The sequence below is a fragment of the Lagopus muta genome, chromosome 2, assembly GCF_023343835.1.
Source record: "Lagopus muta isolate bLagMut1 chromosome 2, bLagMut1 primary, whole genome shotgun sequence".
In the NCBI taxonomy this organism is placed as follows: Eukaryota; Metazoa; Chordata; class Aves; order Galliformes; family Phasianidae; genus Lagopus; species Lagopus muta.
The window spans coordinates 9511283-9529282 of record NC_064434.1 but is presented as its reverse complement, the minus strand read 5'-3'; the positions used below and the strand labels follow the sequence as shown (position 1 = coordinate 9529282).

The 18000-nt window shown below is 44.3% G+C and overlaps 1 long non-coding RNA gene across 2 annotated transcripts in view; it reads right to left on the bottom strand.

Annotated features, from left to right (window-relative positions):
• LOC125688736 (uncharacterized) overlaps positions 1-18000 on the bottom strand; it is a 69891-nt gene that overhangs the window by 19910 nt on the left and 31981 nt on the right. The gene's annotated exons all lie outside the window — the stretch shown is intronic.

The window sequence follows — 18000 nt, the reverse complement described above, 5'->3', positions numbered from 1 at the left end:
AGCACCAGGAGCTCAGTGCTCAGTGCAGTTTTCATTAAGTGCAGCTTGCATTAGCTGCAGCTTCACTTGAGATGGGATCTTTCAACTCCATTTCATCATGGAGAGACCAGAGTCAGAACTCAAAAAGGGAGGACAGGACAGTGGGCATTTTCCATCTGCATACTAGGATGGAAGTATATGTTTAGGATAGAGGAGGTGCTTGTTCTAGTGACGGAGAAGCACAGATTGCATTGCCTGAGAAAAGCTGGTATGGAGTGACCAGAGACTTGGAAACCAGGATCATGGTTGTTCATGAGCACATAACAAAAGAGCCTGTGAAGGGTGGCTGCACCTAATCCACCACCCTTCTGGGGCGTCTGCATGAGACAGCATGGATTAGAATTCACATATCCATAGAAACACACTACTGCAAGGATTGCACAGGGCTGCACTGGCATCCAGAGGAGCTGCAGGAGCTAATGAGGATCCTGGCTGGCAACGCTCTGAGCAAGCATATTCTTCCCTGCAAAAGACAGAGGTCATTTTTTGCACACACACACACAAAGATCAGGATAAACAACAGAAGATGTGCTAAACCAATGGAAAATACCACAGGAAGGCAGCAAGCAGAAGGCTGCAGGCACCCTGTGCTTGTCTTGGCAGTGTCCACACCAGGACAGCCCAGCAAATACAGCTCCCAGGGTGGTTTGTAAAGATATAACACAAAAAACCCATGGGACTCTGTTGCCACCAAGCATTCCTGTACATGTCACTATGATGTGCAGATGGGATTCCAGATGCCTGAGAACTAGACAGTAGATTTGTTATCCTGTGGGCTTGTGGCAGGCTCTAGGCATCCTTGGGCTTCTGGCATTTTCCTCCTCTATTTGGTACGTCTGAAATAACACTCAGATTGGTAACAGTTGAAGCAGGCACACTTACACTTCTGGTTGATTTTACAGAGCACTGTTCCATCTCTTCCCATCCCCTCTCTTCCTTCACTGTACTTACTTTGCATTGTGTCTCACTTTAGGACCTGGTTCTGCAAATAACCAGAGTACATGAAAAAATACCCAGTTTGCTTAACATTAAAATGCTGCAAGTCTCTGTGGTGCAATCAGAAATGCAGCTGGCTCCATGTAAATCATCAGGCACAGCAGGGATGTGCACCCTGAACTGCAGGACCTGGTCAGGATGCTCTCCTCTGAGCTCCACTCCCAATGATTTTTTTGGTTATCATTAGTCTAAGGATGCTCTGTTTGCAACACTGCCATATCAGGCTGATGTCCTGGGATACCTGCAGGCCAGTGCCTGGAACACCATCAGGAAATCTCACCTCATTTCCACTGCTGCAATGGCACGGTGTGTATAGTGGGCTGGGATGTCACTGCTGGCCAACAGCAGCTTCCTCACTATGGAGCAGTGCGTTTTAGATGGTTTTCCATCATGCGCAGATCTCTTACCAAGGCGAGCTTGGCAATGGGTAGACAACACTCCTTCGGAAATGCTTTTCTGCCTCAAATCCCTCGGCTGAGTTTTTGTCTTTGTGCTAATACCACCACCGTGCTGACAATCATAGCCCAATCATAGCCCCAGTGACTGCCTAGAAGCAGGGCATTCAGCTGTTAGCTTTTCTCTCTCCTTCATCCCTCAGATACCTGCAGCCCCAAATGCACAAGTCTGCGTGGATTGAGACCACATCATATGCTGCTTTACATTTATATCAAATCATGGATTAATAAGGAAGGGATTTTCCCAAAGCTCAGATCAAGCATCTTAACCAGAGGCATTATATCAGCAATCACCACACACATGTAAAATTGCAGGTGGAGCAAGCCTGCACATGGAAATACCACTCTTTGCAAGAATTTACCGCACTGTTTTTTGTTGGTGGTATGGTTTTTTTTTTTCATGTTCATCCTGACAATATCATTCTGCTTCTGTGCCGTGTCTTCTGACCAAATTTCATCATGTGCTGAGCAAGGAATACACGTGGGAAAGTCTCCATGTCTCTGCCTTCCCGCACAGACTGGGAGCAGCACTGATGCCACCCCTCGCAGTGTCACACGTTCACCTGTGAGTCAGTGACATACCCAGCTGATCCTGCTGTGGCCTGTGCGTGATCAGAGCTGGTTCAGATACCTTTTTTTTCCCTGCTCCTTCTGATTCGGTGCCTGATTTAGATGGCTGACAGCTTCACGCTGCCATTAGTCACAGCCCTGCTGTTTGCTAGATTTCCAGGAGTGGGGAAAGGACAGGCAGTCAGAGGCAGAGAACTTGTCCTCTTCTGGGTGAGCATTGGGTGGACAAGTCTGGGAAGAATCAATCACTGTGTGATTTCTTGGCACCTAAGAAGAGAGCCCAAGGCCTGTTGATAACATCTGCTTCTGCGTTTCAAACAGGAGGTGCTCCCAACAGGGCCTTCATAGAACCAAAGAGTTGTTTCAGTTGGAAAGGATCCTTAAAGGTCGCCTGGTCCAACTCCCCTGCTGTGAACAGAGTCACCTACAGCTCCATCAGGATGTTCATAGCCCCATCCAGCCTGGCCTTGAGTGTCTCCAAGAATGGGGCATCCACTGTATCTCTGGGCCTCCCAGTGCCTCGCTTATCATAAAAAACTTTTTCCATATATCTGATGTAACCTCTCCTCTTTTAGTTTGAAACCATTTCTCAAACCTACTTAGCCAAACTTGGGACATTTGAGAACCCCACCTGAGCAGCAGGAGCTGCCAGCCTGATAACATGCGCCATGTTGGGGGGCCCATGTTGACCAACACTGGCCATGAGCAGCTTCTCGACATCTGGTGAAGATTTTCCCATTTTCAGGAAGTTCTGCTGCCTTCTTACCGACAGCAGCCAGCTGGCTCATCCACCACAGCACACAGAAATGAGATATGCTAACCACACGCCCGCATTTCTTTCATGATGTTTACCTGGGATTTCAGCCAGATTGGCACTGAAAACTGGCTTCTGAGACCAGAATTTAGGACAGTGATAATCTAATCTGACCTCCTGTGCAACCCAGGTCAGGGAGTTTAATATGATAATTCCTGCAAGGGAGAAATTAGCCTTCCTGGCTGCTCAGTGGACTCTACTCAGCCTAGCAATTTGTGGTTGAATTAGATATATTCAGACTGAAGCAATGATGATTTTTCATCTCCCTTAGTGGATAAAGGTCTGGTTTGTTGCATTAGATTTTCTCCCCAGCTACATTCAAGCAATGTTCAACAGCTAAATTGGATTAGAGGAATTACACCCTACATAGTTGAGGTATAATTTGTGTATGGATCAAGATATTGCACCACTAATAGTTTAACCATGCAAATTCTGGGGTAAAAGGGACAATGGTTACAAATGTGATGACCTCTTGCAGATGATTGTGAGCTATTTCTGCACACTGTGATTCAGAGGCAGTAGGATTTGGGTGCAGATAATACAGGGGAATTTTATGACTTCCTCCTCCACTTTACCGCCCTGACCCTGCTTCTCTCCTGCCTCCAATTCTGATCTCGTTTTGGTTATATACTTACTTGTGAGCATCTTGATATTTCTGATGGGATACTGGCCATGTTTGGCAGAGTATCCACTTCTGACAATTAAGCAATATTCTCCCACAGTGAGTATTTTTATTTGAGGATCACATCTCTTGCATAATGTGAAAATGAAAGGCAAATAGGCTGGAGAAAGGAGAAGGCTGAACGTTCAAGGCCTCAGAAATCTCAATCTGACTCCACCTCTTGTTAAATGGCCAACAGGAGATCCCTCTTGACTTTCCAGCAGAAAGCTGTCGCTGCACACTGGCTTGAGATCAATGAGTCCCTAAAGAAATACAACACCACAAATGTACAGCTGTCTGTGCATGCTTTGCATGTATCTCCATGCATATGTATATACATGGCACACACAAACAGATCTCTGCATATATCTGAGCTGCTTCAGTTTGAATTAAATGCTTCCAGCAGGAGAAGGTGGAAAAATCTCTTACTGAGCGGATATGCAGAGATAGCAGCAAAGCTACTCCTAATATGGCCGTGTTGTCCTCTTTTTCTCTGTCACAGACAAAACTCCTCTCCATTCCATGGAACCACTGCTGCATCTTACCTGGGAGGTCAGCAGCACTCCATCTGTAGCCTTCACAAACTGGGCAAGCACTTGAGGTAAAACAAGCCTACTACCAGCTTGTTTAAACTCACCAAAGCAGAATTTTTCCCTCTAGTGCTTCAGAGTGGGCTTAAACTTACATGTCTAAAAGCCAGAGAAAGAGCACGCAACAAAAGCCAGGCAAGGACAGAGCGGTGGGTGCCTTCTGCTTTTGCATTCACCCTCTTGCTCTTTCTCCTCGTTCTTCATCTCATTTTCCTTCCCATGGTCAAATGGGTTGAGTGGGTCTCAGGTCATCTGTGTCTAACAGAGTACAAGGAAATCCTGTTGCAATATATAGGACATATTTTGGTCCAGTAGGTTTTGTGACATTCACGGAAGGAAGTGTCATTTTACTTACAATTGAAACTACCTAAATAAAACCAGGCTGTGCTTTCCCCAGCAGTCGCTGCCTGTGGCTCACTGAATAAGAAGCTCTCAATAAAACAACAGGCTCAGCTTGGAGAACAACAGTCAGCTGGAATGAATGGGAATCAAAACCAGGCTGTTAGTATTTTGTTGCTTTTTTTTTCCTTGGCGGCAGATAAATTTGCCCCCATGCAGACTAAATCAGAGCCAAGATTTGTTCCGGAGTTCTGAGATCACTTCTTTGCCTCTTCATACTTTTTCATTTCTCGACAGGGTTTTATTTTTCATAGTATCAATCCAGTAAGCGAGGAGCCTGTGGAGACCTGTTCACATGGAGAACAGAGGGGAAAACCCAAACCAGTATTCCTGCTTTGCTAATGGCACAGAGGCTCAGATAACAAGTATGGCTGCTGGATATTTAGGCTCTGCATGTAGCTCACCTTTCCTGGCTCCCTTTGCAACACAAAATGACACACATTTTCTCTTTCCCAAGGCATTTTTGTTGTGCTTTTTTTTTTTTTTTTTTTCTTCTCCCCTTGTGTGGCTGAAGAAACTGTAAAAAAAAAAAAAAAAAAAGCTGGAAGGAACCAATGGGAACCAGCACTCCACTGAGGCAGGAATTACATGGCTTTCCTATGGAGCCGTTTGACCTCTTACCAACAGGACGGGGAAGAAGGGAGGCTGGGAATTTTGTTCCATGTGGTACAACTTTGAATCTGGAACTGGGGCTAATTTCCCTGCTGAAATCAGCACCCTGGGAGGTGGGTCTCTATTGTTACCCCAGCTGTACGTCTGGATGTGTAGTAAAGCTGTGTATATAGAGATGTGTAGTATAAGAAAGGGAAGGACTTTGGAAATGGAAGAACCATTATACTGTATTTGGTCTGTACTTGCTTTTCCTGGGGTACTTGCTCATCCCACAAGTTAGCTGGGACTGTCATGGTGGCTTCTTGACTGTGGCTGCCCAGAGACACTGTGGAAAGCCCACCTCTGGGCTAGGTTGGATGGAGCTGTGGGCAACCTGATCTGTTGGAATGTGTTCCTACCCATGACAAAGAGGATGGACTAGATGATCTGTAAGGTCCCTTTCAACCAAAAAGATTCTATGGTTCTGTGCCTCCTGTTTCCGTTGCTGGTGGCTGAGCCACCATGGTGCGTAGTAGTGCCACTACTGGGAGTTACACTGTGGTCCTCACACCAGGCTGTATAGCATTGTATCTCATGAGAAGTTGTGTCACCCATACCTGTTCTAATAACAAATCTAGACGAGAAAAAAAAATGAGGGGATCATTACTTGGCACGTTTCCTTCAGCAGAAAACTGGGTGTAGAATTTCTGCACTATCAATCCCCCTCTGGCTCTTGTTTGTTCATCTTTGATGTCTTCTCAAGGGTGGCACTTGGCTGGCAGGCTGCGCTTATCCGTGGTGTCATTGGAAGCATCCCATGGAAATAAAATTAGATACTGCACATGAGGAAAAAGGAAGATATTTTGCATCTCATTGCATAGCAAGCTTTCTCAGTACTGATCTCCAAGGGGGAGCTGTAGACTGTTCACACTGTGCTCGTTACCAGTCCCCAGGCAATGCGTCCTGCAGTGGTTTTTCAATAAATTAAGGATTTTGTCTTCTTTACCAGAACTGCTGACAAGCATTTTGTATTGTCTTGCCTATCCAAGATTTTCACAGTTCTGTGTCCCATAGGCTCACAAATTAATGCGTGTATTGATCCTCATACAAAAAAATGTTTTTAAGAAAACAAGAGTGGCTCTTTCTGTACTCAGTTTTGCCAACTGAGTACAAACTGCTCTGTTTCAAACTGCACTGGGCTCTAAGTATCTTCTGTTTTGAAGATGCATTCATTTATGTGTTTAGAACTGCTACAGACACACTGATGGCAGCCAGATTCAGGCCTGAACTCCTGTTTTGGGGGATGCAGCAGCACTCTTCTGTGGAAATAACAGCAACTCTGGGCATCTAGAAACCAAAGAATCCTAGAAGGCTTTTTCCTTCTCTCTTTCCAGAAGATTGCAGCACTGTGTTACAACAGCTGTAGCCACTGACATTAGCTGGGGATAGGACTGCTGCCAGAGATCTGGTGATGATTTTCACTCCATGTTTCTGGGGTTTGTTACCTTATAAAAGAAGCAATCAGCTTTCTTGTAATAGGGCAGGGCTTTACATTACTGCAGTATTTTCTACTTCCAAACACTTTACAAGCATTAAGTGGTGCATCATCACAGCACACCTGCAGAGGACTGTGGATAGGTTTTTATCTTAATGTTATAGTTGTATTTAGTCAAGCAAACAGGAAACAATTTTCTCATCAACTCTTCATTTTCTGGCCCTTGGGTTAAACCCACAGGCACAGTCCCATCCTTTGTCTGGTTTGGGGCTTGTCTCTAATCAGCCTGGGATGTCATTGATGCAGAAAAACAGCCCAGGGAATAATCCAGGGGCAAGCCACAAATATCAACACCTGGCTGCAGAGTGGCCGCATGTCGTAGTTTACCTTCATGTGTAAATGTTTAAGCCAGTGGCTCTTGAGCATTTCCAGCCTTCTCTTTTCAGACCATCCTACGCTATGCACAGAATTTTGCAACCACAGCTCATCCTCTCTGACTGAAGGGCTTGTTTTAAAGGCACATCACTCACTCTAGTTTACAGCCACCCAGGCCAACAACAAATGACTTGATGATAAAATGTTATAGTAATCTCTCCCAAATCATACTTTCAGGCTCCAATAACTGTACAGTCAAGGGTGAAGAGTATAGCAAGGATATGTCATGAAGGAGACAAAGGTGAAGGTGCAGAGACTGGGGAAGCAGCAGCAGCATGGGTGAGACAGTGCCTGCACACCAGAGACAAACATCCCATGTGCTACCAGGCTGCTTTTGGAGGCCTGGTGCTCCTAATCCTGCACCCACAGCAGATCCTGCACTCTTCAGAGAAACAGAATCATAGAATCATCTCATGATTTGAATTGGAAAGGACCTTAAAGGCCAACTAGTCCAATCCTCCTAGATCAGGCTGCCCAGGGCCCATCCAACCTGGGTTGAACACTTCCAGGGATGAGGCATCCACATTTTCTCTGGGCACCCTGTGCCAGTGCCTCACAGAATCACAGAATGGCCAGGGTTGGAAGGGACCTCAAGGATCATGAATCTCCAACCCCCCTGCCACATGCAGGGCCACCAACCTCCCCGTTTAAACTAAACTCCCCGTGCTAAACCAGGCTGCCCAGGCCCCCATCCAATCTGGCCTTGAACACCTCCAAGAACGGGCCATCCACAACCTCTCTGGGCAGCCTGTTCCAGTACCACCCCCAATGAGGTACTGGAGGTACAGGTACTGCCTCACCACTCTCACTGTGAAAGACATATTCCTTATATCCAGCCTAAATCTACCCTCTTTCAGTTTAAAATCTTTGCTCCTTGTCCTGTCACTACAGGCCATTGTAAAAAGACTTTCTGTATCTTTCTTTTAAGCCCCCTTTATGTACTGAAGGACCACAAGAAAGTGTGCCTGGAGCCCTCTCCAGACTGGCCAAGTCCAGCTCTCTCACCCATTCTTCATAGGAGAGGTGCTTTGTCCCTCTGAGAATCTTCATTGCCTTCCTCTAGACCCACTCCAACAGGTTCATGTTGTTCTTATGCTGGATACGTTACTCCAAGCAGGGTCTCACAGGGGCAATCTCGAGGGAAGCAATCACCTCTCTCAACCTGCTGGCCACATTCTTTTTGTTTTCAGTGACCACTCTATGTATTCTTATTCACCTGACTGTGTCAACTTGCTCATATGCTGACGTAAGAGACTGTTCTAGTTCTTTCAATTTTACTTAATAAAGAATGTCCGCTGCCCAGAAGCTCCCAAAGAACCTTGTTCTTGACAAAGCACATTCACTGTTTACATTATGCTGCACTGTGATTTTTGTGGTGGTTAGAAACCTTAATGAGTCACCAAGGTACAGCTTTGAGTTCCACCCCAGTTGCTCATACTTGCTGGTCAGATGCAGTAAAATACACTGGGCTCATTTTTACACTGCATTTCCCAGAGTCTTTGTGTAAATAAAAGGACACTGAATGCTCGTGATTCTGGTTGCTTTCATGAAGCCAAAATTCAGGAAGCTAGACTGCTTGTTCTCTATGCCTCTTATGTCAATAGCCTCTCAGTAAGAGATTTTTTCAAAGGCCTATGACTTACTTGAAAGGAAAACCCCACATGGGATGGAAGTTTGTGATTGTCAGGGCCGCTCTAATCTGAAAATCGTGGTGCATAGTCTGAAAGGTTAAGTATGTGAATACTGTCCAGTTTTTCATTTAACACGGGCTAAATGTCATGTCTGAAAACATCACAGCACTGTTGTCCTTGCTTCTTGGCCAGCCTATATCCATATGCTTGTACAGCACATGAAGCAAAGACTGAACGTCCCAAACAGCAGCCACAGCAGTCAATGAACTTACAAACATTAGTAGAAAACATCTCCACATCAGATGATTTCTTGCTTATGTAAGGTCATTTATATATCAGAATTTCCTGCTGCTGTTAAGAATTACAACGGTAATCCTACATGAACTGTTTTTTTTAATGTTTCAACTGCAGCTAACCATCAGGCAGGCAAGATAGTGCAAGCCACATGGATGGAGCTAGCCTGTGATCTCACTCCATTACACAACAGTTGGAGGAGCCCCAGCAGTGTAACGCTGCACAGAACAAGCTCCAAGGAGTTTGGGCTTATAGACAGTCACAAGGAATTATTTTAAGTCATGGGAGAGAGAATGGGAATGAATGGGATCTCAAAGTCTGGATTACCCATAAGGCCAGCAGAGTACATTCCTATAACCAGCAGCTGTATGAAGGCATCATACTTGGTTCATTTCCTTTTATCTTACCTCTAGCTGCCATAATCTCAGATTTGTTCTACCGGTGTTTCAATAAAATGTGACTACAGGGCCTGATCCTCACTGAGGAGGCAGCTCTTGTGAAACCAGCAGGTCTGTGAGCACCAGACTGGGCTCAGGCCAGCTCTGTCCTGGACAGTGAGCCACTATTTCCATTATCTTTTTCTTCCACTGATTTTTTTCCCACCTTAAAGGCATTTATATTTCAGTCATAAAACATGTTCACATTCCTACGTGTTCTGAAACAAGTCTCTTCCAAAAGGTTCATATTTTAAGGTTCCATTCAATTTTCTGACGAAATGAATATGCCTGTACATAGGAAATTACCGTGAAAGGCAGGCTGGGCTTAACTCCACCAAATTCAGTCTGGGTTTATGTTGGCACTGAGCATTTGCTGTGGATGAGGCAATGGCAGGCTGAAGGTGGGGGGAAGTATCAAGGACCTGGAAGGCAGAGAAGGAGCAAAAGAGAAACAAGGGCTCTGTGAAGTGAGATTCTCACCCTGCCCATAGAAAAGTGCAGAAGAAAACAGCATTGCTCACCTTCTGCTTTCTGGGGCTCTTACCCAAGGCACACAGCAGATATTTTCCTCTTTAAGCCTTATATTTCAGAGTTCCTCCAAGTTTTTGGGGCTGATCCCCAAGCCGCTCCCCACTGCCCAAGGATGAGACTGTCTTGACCACCCTGACCACTGTCTGTACCTATGCAAACGATGCTGGCCTGTGCATCATGTCATTCCTTCCCAAGAGGTTTCAGTTAATGTGTGCCAATTCACTGCAGTCCCATGGTTTAAGCTCTTTAGATCACTGCTACTAAAAACCGATTGAGGAGCAACTAGCCAAGCACAGATCCTTAGGAACTCAGAAAAAACAGCCCCAAAGAGTTTTGTAAAACCACTTCATTCTAACAGCTCAGGTTTTAGAAAGATACTAATGCAGGACTTGCTATCATGCCCAAAGCACTGGCAGAAAGACAAATTCAATGACTGAGGGAAAGCTCTTTGTAAACCAGTCAGGAGCCCACATATACTTTTCTCAACAAGACAATTGCCCTGTCATTACAACCAGGATCCTTTAGGCCACAACAGAGATCTATCTGTTGCACAGTATCTGTGTTTTTGTGCTGTTTGACTGGATTTTGGATGAAGTCCCAATTTTTTTACTGGCTTTTGCCCTTCACTATGATATGTACAGTCTCTGAAGGAAACTCTGCTCCCATCTGTGTTCTCAGTGCTCTGCAGGGCTTTCGTGTTTACTGAAATAGATCCTTGTACTCCCTCTGCACTTCTCTCAGAGCCTGCACACAGCAGCCCCCTGGGGTTGTTTTGGTTATCTGTATACTTTTCTCCTTGAATTAGATGACTTCTCCCTTCCTAGACAGATTGCACAAGCTGTTTCTTACCCAGACACCATGAGTCTTTCCACCCCCAGAAATTGCCACACAGCTCCTTGCTGAGCATCTCTTTCCCATAAATAATATATTCTCAGATTTCTTAAATTCTTGGTCATTTTCCTCGATTCAGCTATGTCAATGACCTCTGTTATGATAGCAGTATCTTTTCAAATCAGTGTATCTGTGGTATGAATCCTGTTTTATATCTTTTTTTCTTATTTTATAAATAAAAATATGTACTGTAGTCCTTCACATGTGGAGCAGTGAAATTGCCATGACATTTTTGTACCCTGTTAAGAGCTCTGACCTACCTTAACACCAACCAGCTCCCAGTGCCTCTTACTCAGTGGTTTCCATGGACAGGGTGCAGGTGAGCTCTGTCCCTGGAGCTCATGGGTTTGTGTCATGTATGAGGGGATAGGAGAGGACAGGAGGAAACTCATCCCACCCAGCTGAAGTATTGTAGTTATAAAACCAATTACTCAGCCTCCTGTAACTACTGCTTAACATAATTCTCATCTTGTGTTAATCTTCTGTCTCTGATACAAGACCAGGTTCACTGTAAATATGGTGACTTGAGCAAAGTCACAGTATGTGGGGTCATAGAACCATAGATTCATAGAATCATTTGAGTTGGAAGTGACCCTTAAAGGCCATCTAGTCCAACTCCCCTGCAATGAACAGGGACACCTACAGCTAGATTGGTTGCTCAGAGCCCCATCCAGCCTGACCTTGAGTGTCTCCAAGGATGGGACATCCACCACTGCTCTGGGCAACCTGTGCCAGTCATCCTCACAGTAGGGATCATCTTAATGGGTATGATGGCAAATATAAGATTCCTATGCTCAGTCCAACAAAATCCAGTGGAAACAATGAGAGCAGGAGCAGAAGCACAATGATATCCAGCCCAGTTTTACCAGAAAAAAACACTGGATGCTATGTTATCAGAAAGATTAACCCGGTGTTCACTTTTCTCCACAGGTCAGAGCTGCCTATGGAAGATGATCTTCATGTCTGCAATGCCATCCTTTCCATGACATCTCTCTCCTGTGCAAAGGCTGCCCTATCTCATGCTGGTTTGTACTCTCAGTAACACATACTCCCTTAAGAAGGAATCATAGAATGGCTTTCAACCCCCATGCTGTGGGCTGGTTGCCCCCCATTAGCTCAGGCTGCCTGGAGCCCCATCCAGCCCAACCTTGAGCACCTCCAGGGATAGGGTATCCAAAGCTTCTCTGGGCATCTTGTGCCACCCTGTGCCAGTGCCTCACCACCCTCTGAGTAAAAACTTTCCTAACATCTAACCTAAATTTTCTCTTTTTGTTTAAAGCCACTCCCCCTTGTCCTGTTGCTATCAAACCGTGTAAGGAGTTGCTCCCTTCCTGCTTACAAGATCCCTTCAAGTACTGGAAGGCCACAATGAGGAGGGTCTGCTTTGCTCAACCCTTGTGCTCTTACTGGATCTGAGGACTGAAGTCTCCTCCCTGTGTCACTTTTCTTGTTACAGCTGCAATGTAACACTGTGTTCATGATTAGAGGCCTCTATTTTTCCACATCTCTGCTTTCTGCCACCCCACACCCCAGTCTGCTCTGTCCCCACATGTACGAGCATCCTCCTGACCCCATCTCCTCCACGCTGGCAGCCTGCACTCCTGCTTCACTGCACTTGGGCCTTGCAATATTTGCAGCCCTGCAAAACTCCTGCATCCACACCACCTCCCCCGACATACATGCTGTGTTCACACAGAGCCTCCTTGCACAGCCACATGTGCTGCCTGTGACCTCTTCTCTCCCCTTTGTTTCTGTTGGTGGCCACTATGTATGCCCTGTGACACCTGAGGCCTGCTCTGCTCATGCCTTCCTCTTACATCCGCTGCTCCGCACACCTTTGCTCTTGGGTTCAGAGTTCAAAACGAAAAGTAGTTGCAAGTGAAAGATTAAAACAGGCGAATGAAACAAGACACTCGTACCCTTGTGTACTTCTGCCTATGTCCTTGATACGAATCGATCTTTCCGTCCCCCTTGATACACAGCCAGTGGGCCCTTTGTACTGTGTGGGATGCAGAGATCAAAACAGGCAGATTTAATGAGCTCACTTCTAACAATATTTTGAAGTCGCCTTTTTGTAGCGTCTTCTAAGTTCTCTCTGGCTCTACTTTGCATTTGTCTCATTAGAAACGTGCTTTTCCTGTCAGGCCGCTGACACTGCAGGGAAGCAATTCTTGGAAGCTGACTCCCAGTCTGTGTCTAAGCACACGTTTGCACACACACACACACATTCATACACATTGATTCTTTAGCCAAATTCGGGATCTTGTAGGTCATTTCAGTTACAGGTAGAAATTGAAGATGAGTTCAACTCTCTTCATACCTGTTGGTTTGCTACATGAAAGTTCAAAGCCTTCTTCCCTGAGCACAGGAGCACTAAGTAACTGGCTTATTTTGGTCTTAGTTCTCAAAATGTCTGAGCTCTTCCTAGTGCCCATGGCACACAGCTATGGTTTCTCTGCTCTCTTTCCTTTCCTGTGGGCTCCTGGCCTGTTCTGCTCCTCAACCTAGGGTTCGTCCCTTGCTCTACATGCACATACAGGGTCAGAACATTCCCAAAAAATCATACAATTATAGAATGGCTTAGATTGGAAGGGACCTTAAAGATCAACCAGTTCCAACCACCTGCTACCCACCAGCTGAGGCTGCCCGGAGCCCCATCCAACATGGCCTTGAGCACTTCCAGGGATGGGGCAACTGCAGATTCTCTGGGCAGTCATGCCAGTGCCTCACCACTCCAGAGCAAAAAAATTTCTGCCTAACATCTAACCTAAATCTCCCTCTTTTAGTTTAAAATGTCTTCGCTGGGATCTGTCAACTTACCATGTAATCATTGCCTCTTTCTGTGCTTACGTTTGGCTTTTGAGGTTCCTGATTTCCTACAAGGACCAGCTTTTTGGTGCTGAAAGGAGCTAGAGACCTTTCGTGCAAGAGGCAGATTGAACACAAGCCTCCTGCAATGGGGCTGGGACTGGACAGGGCCAAACAGTCTCAGCATCTCTGTGTGGTGAATGAGAGGGATGTCCACAGCCCCAAGCCATCAGCAAGCTGAACATATCAGAATTTGGCCAGGTCTGAGCCGCAGACTTAATGAGGATAATGGCCCGTACTCTAAAGAGCTTGAATTTATCAACATTTGGAGTGTGCTGTGCTGTCAGACTCAATTATTATTGTTACGCATCATGCTGCTCTTTGCCCTCTCTCACAGATTGTTTCATCCTATCCTGCAGTGAGCTGGGGCTGAAGATAAATTCTGTTTTGTGAGCACACAAAGGCTACATACTCAAAGGCACAGTAGATATCACAGCCATGCACACCACAGCATTTTAGACTTTGCATTTTTGCATTGCAAATATGCATACTGTAAACAGACTCATTTCATTCTTGCTTTTAGTAAGAGATTGAGCTTGTATTTCCCACTGGAAATACAGCCCTCTCCTGTGATGCATTTCTTGACTTCTCCAGCTTGGCAGAGTATTTTAAAATGCACACCAGATTTGTAGGATTCTTTTCCAGAATCTAATCTTTTCCAGTTGGGCCAACTAAAGAGGTAAAATAATTTCTTTCTTCCTACTAAATAACTTCCTTGCCTTGTACACACAAAAATTGGTTTATCCTGTCACCTTGAGAGCTTGTGTGTGCCTTGCCAAATAGAACTCTTAAATCCTTCTTGAGTTCCTGCTTTTTGGAGACAGCCTTGCCCTGCAGATGGTCAGCTTCCTTTGCTATGAATTCTGTAATTTTCCATCTCTCTAATTTAAAACATGGTTTGTTTGAATCATCTTGATTCATCTCTCTCTTCAAATGATTCTAGATGACAGCCTTATCTTCATAATTATTTATCATTCTGTCAATCTGTGTCATCTACAGTAAATTAACTCAGCAGTGTTTCTTATATTTGCTTTCAGAGTGCTGTAGAAAATGTTGAGCAGTACTGACTATATAATGAAGCCAGCATTTCATCATCAAATGATTCCCAGTGACAGTCACTTTTTGAGACCTGTCAATTAGCATGATTTTGACCCAATTAACATGCATTTTATTGACATGACATGGAATTCTTTTTAATTGCGATGCTGCAGGAGTACCAAGCTTTAAAAATCCCTGCTTGCTACTACCACTCAACTCCACAGTGCCTCTGGTAATGAAATCAAACTACTTTGAAAAAGACAGCGAACCATGTGTCTGACATAATTATCTGCTTATCATTTCTTACTTTGCTAATTGAATCTTGCTAATGGAAGCATTCCCATTATCTTGCCTGAGAGCAGCAGGGTAGCTGGCCTGTAGTTCCTCAAATAATCTTGACTGCCATGTGTGACTGCCTTCACATGGGCCCATTTCCAGCCCTCTGGAACTTCCCAGCTTTTCCAGTGCTTATCATTAGCGTGCCAAGTTTCCTTCCCCTAACTGGTTTATGGCTCCTGAGTTCAAGTTGCCTGGACCTGCAGATTCTCAGCTGTGCTCATCAATGTGCTGTTAACCAACTTAGCTAAAGAAACTGACCATTCTCTTGCCAATACTGAAGTATTTATTGAATGTTTTCACTTTCTTCCAAGGAATTCCAAAAAACCAAGGCAGTTTTGGATTGCAGTTTTACAAGGAAGCTACAAAGTCTGGTCCCTGTGCCAAGTTCCCCATTCATGTAGGGTGTTTTTGTCTGGCTCAGCCTATCTGGGTATAAGCGTGTTGGCAAGTAGAGCTGGCGGAGACTTGCTGTGATATAATCAGGTGGCTTTATGATACAATCCCTTTCACAAACTGCTCGAGCTTAAAAGTGATTGGGTTGTTTGTTTCCCTGGGAAAGACTCAGAGGACATCATTCCTCTGGAGCTTCCTTCCATTTTCCAGCCTAAACTTATTCATGGCGAGTTTATAACTGTTTTGGCAGTACCAACACTTTCCTTTTCATAAGCAGTCTTTTCCATCCCAGGCATGGACTCCATATTGTACAATACAGATTCAATGTGAGCAGTTAAAGACCCAAGTTGTTTTGGTTTCTCCATGTCTAACAGCATGCTTGTTCTTCCAACCATTCAAGCTATTCTTGTTCCAGTCTGAATTCCTCTTTCTTGAACTCAGAGTGACCAAATGAGGTTTTATTAAATCTCTACATAATAGTACTGATACTTCCCTATTTTTGCTGGAAATGTTTCACTTGATGTGTCCCACTTTTCTCTCTTAAATGCCCTATTATATGTATTCTTGCTTCTTGTTGCAGAGTGGAGATGGCAAGAGAATTTTAAAAGATTGTATGACAAAATTGTAGACTGCATTTTCTAAAAGCTGCACATTATCTTAGAGGCCTGATCTCATTTTCAAGGGGGTTTCAGCTCTAGTGAAGTTCTGCATAGCACTTAGGCACGTGGCTAACACTCCTCTAAATTCAGGTTCTGCTAAGACCCTACCTGCACCTTTAGGTGCCTAAAACATCTGAACTGAAGTAGTTCTAAAAAAGAATTTCAGTCTGTGGGTTACTTAAACATTTTTGGACGTATTCCCTTAGAGGTCACACAGTGGGCATGGTGTGCAGCCCTAAGAGCATTGTAAACGGGATGCGTCAGTAGTGACTAACTAGGATTGTATGGAAAGTCTTTAAAGTATTTGACTGGTAAAATCATCAGTAGAATTTTCCTTAAATAGCCTTACACCAGGAAAAGCAACCAGAAGATTGAAGTATAGTGAGCTGGTAGTTAATGAAGGAAAGGAACATGTGTAGAATCTTCAGACTTCTCATCAACACCTTCTCTGGGATTTTGCTGCATAATATTTTCATGACACCAACTTTTTTTTTTTTTTTTTGATGTCATGCTTATCACCTTACACCCAGCAGAAAATGTCCTTTGTCACATTTGGCAAGGATTTGGGTCCCTGTCCCAGAAAGGGAACACCCAAGAATGCTGACAGGGATGAGTGTTGGAGAGAGGACGGTCACAGCGTGACTTAAGTGTGCCTTGGTTCCTCTGCTGGGAGAAGCAGCTGAGGGCTTTGAGATACATATCTATAAAATGATGAAGAAAGAGATGATCTTTGAGGTTTCGTTCAACCCAATTCTATTATTCTATCATACGATTTTATTGCAATTACAGGATTGAAATGAAGCCAAGAGATGCAAATTCAGAACACACAGAATGAAATATTTCTTTACGCTGTGATTCCTGAAGCTGTAGGCACGTTTAAGCTGATAGAGCACTTGGGTGGCTATCACTGTGCACATGTATTTTCCTTACACTTTCCTTAGGTTTACATTTTTAGTCCATATTGGAAGCATGATTGTAAGATAGCTGGGCCTTTGGTTGGAGCTGGCATGAACATCTATTTTTGTGCAGTGTGGGTGTGTTTTAGTTTCAGCTGGGATGGAATTGTTTTCTTTAGAGTGTCTGGTGTGATGCTGTGCTTTTGGTTCTAAGAGAGATACAATGTTGATAACACATCAATGTTTACAGTTGCTGCTAAGCATTATTGTACGGAGTCAAGGGCATTCTCAGAGATGCAGGGATGGTTTTGAAAAAGTGATGGATCTTTTCCTGTGTTTTCAGCTCAGACACTCGTATGTTAGAAGTAAAGACAATTGTTAGCCATGTTTGTGTGCAAGGCATAGGGAAATCAAATTATTTGTACACAGGACTTTTAATGACCATAAGATAATTAACCAGCCCATAATTAACATTATGGTACTATTTTTCAAAACAGACAATCAAACTTTAACTACACTTACATGAAAATATTGGTATAAAGCCTCTGCTTTAATAAAGTTAAATATCTATTAGCAATTTCAAGCACTTAATTAGACTAGTTCTTCAGGTTAATAGATCTGCTTGCATTTCTACAGTGTCCTCCATCAGTTTGTCTCTGCAAAGAGCAATTAATTAAGCCTTATGCTACTCCTGAGGGTCAGTTAATAGTATTATATCAGTGATGTGAGGCTCAAAGTGGTTTGACACTTATCTTTCCCTCATGCTTCCCTGAATAAGAAAAAGAGGCTGTGCTTCAACCTCGTGCACCTCTGCCTGGTGCCAAAAGTTAGGTGACAATGATCTATCCTGGAGTTAGGCACTCCTGGTTATGATAAAATAGTCAATGATGCAAGGCTAGTGTGGGGACAGTATATACTGGGAGATCTGGTCACCTGTATGTGGGCACGGCTGGGATGCAGTGGTGTCAGGGGACAGCT